Raw genomic sequence first — 8,443 nt, forward strand, 5'->3', positions numbered from 1 at the left:
CGCTTCAACCGGGTGGGTCCCCGCTGTCAGGGAGGATAAGGACCCACTTCCTTGCGTGCGAAGATATAGCTGGTGGGTCCCAGCTATCAAGGGGAAGAATTTATTTTTTTGCCCGTAATATGGACGCACTTCCTTGCATGCGAAGATGTAGCTTGTTGGTCCATCTGCCAGCCTCACCGCATAGAGTCCTCTTCCGATGGCTGTCGTTCATTGACCATGCCGCGTGGACAACAACGCGGTGGATGACATCGAGGCCTAGGAAGGGAACGGCGTGGAGCCAGGGAAGATGAGGCAGGTGGATGCCCACACGGAGGGGAATACGAGGGTTCACTGGTTCGGCTGCGGTGTGAGGCTGCAGTCGTCGGAAAATAACGTGAGGTGTTGGTGAGTAGAGGAATGGCCTGGACATCGATGGGAGTAGGGTGGTCCGTTGAGTCCTGCGCGGCAGCATAGCCGGCAACGGGAGACGGTAGCAGGCGATACCGTTGGCGGTGGTTTGGGCGACCAAAGCAAGAATATCCAAGATTGAAGAAGCACGACATCCGTCCACTGCTGCTAGAATCGTGACAAAGCCTTGCGTACGCGTCAACTTACTAGGCCCACAAGTGTGTGGCAGAGAACATAAAGCTCATTTGCGATTTGTAATAATGTACAACCCATTTTTAATTCTAATGGAATTTATTACAACCCATTTACAGTTTTTAAAAATTACAGCCCATTTTCTAGCCAGGACAACAATTAATAATTTCAACCAACCACTCAAAACAGAATTCAATAAAATTTCCCACATTTTCATGGGACCCAAAATATTTTATCCAGAAATTTCGAGCCAGATTAAATATTTCAAAATAAATTTGTATTACGTAAAAATCCAACAAAATATTGCGCGCGCAACAAGTAATGAAATTAAAAAATTTAAAGTCCAACAATAATATTTTTTAACTAATTACGTGTTTGGTGCATTTTTATAGTTACATCCTAGTTTTTATAATTACATCCCATTTATTATTTCTTAAAGCCCATTTTCTTGTTAAGCCTAATGCATCCCTCCTAGAAAAGATTTGCAGCCCAGCGGGGCGGAGAATAACAAGTTGACCTGGGCTGGATATTCCTCAGAAAAAAGTATAGCTGGGCTAGCCATTTTCATCTTGAAAAATTTAATATCTGGGCTTGATATTTGGTCGACATAAAATAATAGCCTAGGCTAGACGGGCCATAGCCCGCCCAGTTGATACCCTGCTCCTCTGAACAACAACAAAAACATCACTCAAGCAAAACTCTGCTCACACCTCAAAAACACAAATACTGCTGGAGCTGCTGGGTCCCAGCTGTCGGCCGCTCCTTGTGCAATTCTCTCGTTTATTGACTATATAGGTTGACAATGGTGTGGGATCGTGATGTCAGGAAACCAGGAGGAAGCAAAAAACATTATAGTTGTATATAAAATAAGGAGGCACTTGCGTATGTGTGGCTATGGCCCTGGTGGGTCCCCACTGTTATCCTCTCCAAGTTACGTCATCTCCTAATTCCTCATGTTCGTTGACCATGTTGACAACGCGAGATGGCGGTGCCACTGCGAGCACAACAACTCGAAGGACGATGGAGAGGGCCTCGCGGGCCCTACGGATGGTCTGATACAATGCCCGCTGCTCATTCAGGAAGCCAGGATCATAGGGCCACATGTCCGCGATGGCATTGTCGTTCGCTTGTTCACCGATGATTCGTCCTTCCGTGAGCCGGTGCTCGTTGAGGATATGGAGGTTGCAGCACAGGTCCTCATGTGCTGGTAGCTCTTCCACCATTAGGGCGTCGAAGTGCGGCCGCACCTGCTCTATGGTGAACATGGCATGAACTGGCTTGGGCGGTGGCGCCGGCTCCTGGTCGGAAGTCACGTCCATTGTCTGATTGTCGTCGCCGAGCTCAGCGATCCACTAGCAAGCCAGCTGTCCGGCTGCTGGACCAGACCGCTAGCAAGCACGAGTCTAACTGCCCTGGCCCACCAGACCCCCTCCCTCACCCGCGCGTGCTTTCCGCTCGAAACGGTCAGCACCGCCTGCGCCGCTTCCTGGTGGAGGCGCTTGCTCCGTGTTCACATGACACAAGTGTCGTCCGTTCGTCCGTCTGTCGCCCACATTAATGATATGTGGTTGACGAGGCGGCTACTCTGGTGCCACCCGTCTGTCCCTTTGCCGCCCACCATTGCTATATAAACTGCTGCGCCGGCCATAGCCGCAGTCATCTACCCCCGTTCCCTTTCTCCTGTCCACACCACTCCCACCATGGCTTCCTCGCGCTCTAGCGCTCTTTGGGACAGGCATACGACAAACCAGAAGGAGATGGCGGCCATTGCTGCCGAGTGGCTGGCTGGCAGGCAGCCGAAGGACGACGACGTCCCAATGGAGAACGTGGTAGTCGACGATCCGGTGCCAACCCCCTCCTCCGCGCCATCCTCGCCGGTGCATTGCACCATGACCATCGGCGAGGCCCGTGCACAATACATGGATATGGTGAGGCAGAAACGTGAGGAGCAGTTCTGGGAGGCGCAGGCCGATGCCGCCTACAACCACCATGTCCTCCAGGAGCACCTGCAGGCGGAGGAGCAGATCACGATGGAGCGGGCGGAGCAGGAGGCGCTGCTCGAGTCATACTGCTCCGCCCGCCAGAGCTGCCCCGCGCGCTGGTGGTACCGCATGCGGGTGGCGAAGGTTGCGGCCGCATACAAAGAGGGTGATGAAGCGGGCGAGGCGTTGTTTGGCGAGACCGACGTAAGGCGGAGGACAATACCGGCTCCGCCGAGGCCCCGCCCCGCCGGGACCATGGCGGAGGACTTCGCCGGCTTTGGCGAGGCCCTGCTCCGCCGAGGCCCTGCCCCTCCAACAACGAGGCAGAGGAAATCGCCGGCTCCGCCGAGGCCCTGCCCTGTCGGCAATGAGGGGGAGGATTTCCCCCGCTCCGCGAAGGCGCCGCCCGTCGGCAACAAGACAGAGGACATCGCCGGCTCCGTCGAGGCCCCGTCCCGCTGCCAACGAGGCCACGCCACACAGAAAACGAGGAAGAGTAGAACACGGTAGGTCGCCACCGCTCTGGTCCAAGTAAGGCCACCACTGCTACCCTTCGGTTGAAGCCAAGCTTGGAGGGTTAAACGTTGACGGCCGATTAGCTTCTTGGCAGCAACGTGGAGCCGGAGAGCTGAGCTGGAGAAGAAGCTTCTGTTCGGCTCATCCGGACATGGGAAATGGGTTCCAGAGATCATAGATTATGTTAATTAATTATACCTCCAGTGCACCCCTTGTTAATTGAAGTATGTATGAAATGTATGAAATCCGGCATGTTTATGTGAAATCCGGCCGTGTATGAACGAATTTAGTTCAAATTCTTGTATCACTGGCATTGGATGAACATGCAAAACAATACGTACTAGCATTATTCTTAGGACGCACAGTGATCACCTTGTTTGCAGCAGTTTCACACGTACAAAAAGTTTGAGCAGCTTGTTAGCGTGCCTGTATGTTGCAATCAAACTCACAGGCCTGACAATTCATAGAGAACATTCAAAACAATCAATGATTATGCATCTCAATGATTCACATGTCAGAGCCAATGAATTCATTTTTATTCGAGCTAATTTGAGGGTTTTCTTTCATTCATAGAATGTATAGTGTGCCGACACTTCATGACTTTGCAACCTCCGCCAGAGATTCCATCTCACTGTACCAGATAACTTGAGGACGCGCGCGGTATGTTCAATCTCACCCTAAATCGGTTGGCATGCCTACTTTCCTGAACATATTCTAAAATATTGCTACATTTGGATAAAAGGTGCCACATGCACCATATACGTCAAAGGGGATTTTCCCCCTCTTCTTTCTATATTAGGCAAATTAATGATGTATTGTTCTTTCGATTACTGTCATATTTCCATGACAACATGTTTACCATATCTGTTTAATTATAGATTTTTGTCCTTCGATTTCAACTGATGTACAGTTCTTTCAATTTGGGCCCATATTTGCATGTTACCATATTTTCCTTAACAATCCTACCATTTTCTGCAGCACATCCCTTGCTATGCAACAGATTATGTAGTGCACAATTTTTCCCTTTACATAGATCAAGGCTCCACGGATGTCATACTGCACACAAACCATGGATTTACTATCGTTGCTACTATAAGACTTGATGAACGTGGTGACTCCTATTTTGGCACTGGCTTTTGGAAAGAAATTTCTAATTTTTATGTACTGAAAGCTGGCACTAAAATTGCACTGCACATAAAAGGGCATGGTCATGAGATATATGCTAACTTCCCCGACAAAATCATCCGTCCAGACTTTGTTCGAAGTAAGTTCTCTTTTCAACTATCTGCATATGTTGACTTACCCAGCAATGTCAAATGAATTGTGTAGTATTTAAGCAACCAATTGTTATTCCCTTTTCTTACTATATTCCTACCTAATAACTTCTAGTTACCAATACACTTTTCTATTGCCCTATTTTAACTAAATATTCCCTGTACTCCCATTTCTATCAGAAAGCGCCGCTGACAAGGAGACTCCAGAGGTGGAGAACGGGGCTGCCAACAAGCGGAGGCGGGGCAAGCTAGAACCGCAAGCCACTCCAACAGGCCTAGACTTCATCAGCGGCCTCCCCGATGAAGTGGCCTCCCCGATGATATGTTGAGAGTCATCATCTCCCTCCTCCCAATCAAATATGGGGCGCGGACAACCGTCCTTTCCCGAAAGTGGCGCCCCCTATGGAACTCCAGCCCTCTCGACCTCATCAGCACCCACGAGCTCTGCCATGGCTGTTGCAAATGCTTGGATGCGTTCTCCAAGATCCTCGGCAGTCACCTTGGCCCAACCAAAGGCCTTAGAATGGGCAAGTTCCATTCCAACGGCAAGGACCGAGCCAAGCTTGACGACTGGTTCCAATCCCCCGCCCTAGATCAGCTCGAGGAGCTCACTTTTGATGATGGGCATATGCGGTCGCTGCCAACGTCCGCACTCCGCCTCGCGCCCACGCTGCGCGTCGCCAAGTTCAGGAACTGCCACCCCCCTTAATGACGCGCCCGCTCTTATTCTACCACGATTGAAGCACCTCGAGCTCGTCACCGTCTGCCTCTCAAACGGTGACATGGAGCGCCTGCTCCGTTGGCTATACTGCACTCGAGTACCTTCATCTTCAAGCGATCAATGGGTTGAGTACCTTCCACATCACCTCCATGACTCTCCGGACTATTTATGTGTGTTGCTGGTGAGGCAAGAAGACATCACAAGATGTGTACCAGGGTATGGTCAATGAGGACACACCTGCACTTGAGAGATTACTTGTAGTTGATCAAGAAGGTCCAACAAGAATCAATGTCATTTCTGCTCTGAAATTGACAGTGGTGGGCTACTCGTCTCACAAATACTCCGAACTTGTTATTGGATCCACACCCGTTCAGGTAGAACAGCCGCCTTCTACCTCTCCTTCTACAAATTAACATTATTTCTAATTTTGAAGATGTGTGTTCGCCTGTCATTCAGAAAATGATTCCGACAAGCTTGACCCCGAAACTGCGCACAGTGAAGGTCTTGGCACTAGAATCTATTGGCCCCAACCTGGAGCAAGCTGTCAGTTTCCTGAGATGCTTTCCGTGCCTGGAGAAGCTATATATCGAGGTGTTGTTCCTTTCCTGTTAAATGATAACCATAAGGGAGTTCAATTTGTGACACCTTTTCCCATGTTTACAATGACAATGTACTACGATTTCTGAAGGTTCTTTTGAAGGATTTCAGTACATGCATGCCCCCCCATATTGGTTGCTTGATCCATATGGTTACAATCAATAAGCATTTCTCCTTTGGATTCATCTATACTAGTTTTCTTAGGGAACTTTTCATCCACTCCAACCTCTTGTGAAGAAGGCTACATTTTTCTAGAATGTAATAAAATGACCATGTTAATCATGTCAGATCGAAGATGGCATGTTAGTGCATTTTACAAATCCTGCAAACCAAATAGGCCTGTAGTAATGTTCAAAACTGCATGTAGGCACTAACACGTTTTCTTCTTTTGCAGATAAGATTAGGCCCAATGGTGGATAATGTGATACAATATAACAATCACGTCGAATGCCTAGATCTACATCTCTCAGAAATTACTTTGAACTCCTACCGAGGGACCTTACCGGAGATTATATTCGCCAAGTTCTTTGTTCTCAGAGAAAGGGTGCTGAAGGAAATGAGGTTTGCCCTACATTTATTTCGCAAAAATGAATGGTTTGTTGATCAGCGCCGGCGCCTGTGGCAGAATGGAGTAGGCTCCAAAAATGATGAATTTCATTTTGGAACTTCAGATGATAGAGTAATCAGAAGTCACCGTGTCAACCCCATACATGACTTCTCAGTGGCTGACCCCTTTGCAAAGATTGTGAGGTTTTGAAACCAGACTTAGAAGCGGTGATATTAGTTTGAACCTCTCTGGTATCCATGTTCGGCGGATCAGCGCGAGCGTTTGCAGCTGATGAGCTGAATTTCATTTCTAATATTAGTTTGAACCTTGTAATCTTCGAAATTGAGCCATATAGCTCTGGAATTTGAACCTTGTAACATTTCGAGCTTTTGTGGTACAATCGTTGAAATGGCATCGTATGAGACTCGTATATTGCTAGCACTATTTTGACCTTAATATGCAATGGTCTTAGATTTTATTAACCATTCTCGAATCTGTTTACCTTGTCGATCAGACAGCACATGATCTGTATAGCTAACTCGACTGCGATCTTCGACATTATTGCACACAGTTGGTTTCTTCCACCGTGTGCACTTTAGAGTGCAGAATTAATTATTGCACTCGAGTGTCCATCATCACCCTTCTGTGTAACTTTGACCTCATCACCCATAGGTAAACTTATGACCGAAGTCATTCCACACACTTCATTTTTACAAAGCTTTTTTGCCAATAAACGCCCATGATTTGTCCTCTTCTAGCCGACGCGTAGCCAAACTAGCAGGGCGGTAAGCTTGCACGGTAAACAGCGCGGTAGCACAGGAACATGCTCTTCGACGTTACATTTGGCGCCTCTTCGAGCCCACGCGTGCGGTGTTGTCAAGCGTGCACTGGAATCCTCCGCTATGAACGCCGTGACAAAACGTGATGATTACAGGCCGGCCGACCCCCATTTATTATAGCGGCCATTTAACCCTTGTGTCTCTTCAACCTTTCGATGACGCCCCACCATTGCAAGAAGCAGACCCACCACGAGAAATTCTTAGAGGGTATCCTGCGCGGCTCCAATGGCGCTCCGAGCGGCTGCCGACGACGAGAAGCAGTTCACCATGCGTGCCGTGGTGGACACCCACAGAAGGTTCATGGACCTCTCGGTGGTGTACACCAACGACCCAGTCTGGGTGGAGCACTCCATCCACATCATGGAGCTGTTGCTTGCCGAGGAGAAGTACAAGGTGGTCGGGTTCGACCTCGAGTACACCCACGCTCGTGCCAGGTCTTGTCCCAAGGTCGCCGTTGCCCAGATGTGTGTGCGCCACCACGTCCTCATCTACCACTACTGCCTGGCCACAAGGCCTTGCGAGCATTTTGCCAGGTTTGTCAATAGCCCCCACTACATGTTCGCTACAGTGGACATCACCAATGATGTAAAGGCGCTCGAGAATTCGGGCATTGCCTGCCAGAATCTTGTTGACATCCAGGGCCAATACAAGATCTGGGGCAGCAAGGAGCATGAGAAGGACTCACTGCACCTCGCCAAGGCCATCATCGACCCCTACTATAGAGACATGAAGGATTCGTGCAACAAGGACAAGCGTGCCTGGCACTCGGCCTGGATGGAGAAACTTGACAAAGCTCATGTAGTGTACGCGACCAAGGAGGCGTACACGAGCTTCGACATGTACAGGCGGATCGTTGACATGAGGAAGTGCCTCCTTACCCAAAACGGCCAGGGATCCAGCCGGAAGCAGAGCAATGGCAAGCGTCGTCGCAACAATAAGTAGATGATTAGATCCTCGTTTCTCCTACTTTAGTATGCATGTAATTGCTTACTTTGGTGCGTGGAAATGTTATGTGTGTAGTCACTTGTGTAATCGTATGCTTAATTTGGTTATGCAATGCTGTCTTTTTAAGTATATATGTTGATGCTCTGTAGACAGAGCGTAGATGTTGTGCAGACAAAGAAAATCACATCGCACACAGACTAAACAATGGAACCCATCGGTGATGTTTTCATCAATCACTCACAATTGTATACCAACAATCGTTTTCTCACAACACACACGGCTTGTTAGCAGTAACCGTCTGTGTTGTTATCGGTCTTCACACACGTTTCCGATTACAGACCTGTTTGCCTCGTATTCACACACATCTTGTTCATTTGAACCATTTCTGTTCTCATGTCTCAACGCAAACAGTTCATTCGAGTGAACCGCATGCCATATATCGC

Source organism: Aegilops tauschii, chromosome 1, assembly GCF_002575655.3.
Source record: "Aegilops tauschii subsp. strangulata cultivar AL8/78 chromosome 1, Aet v6.0, whole genome shotgun sequence".
NCBI lineage: Eukaryota > Viridiplantae > Streptophyta > Magnoliopsida > Poales > Poaceae > Aegilops > Aegilops tauschii.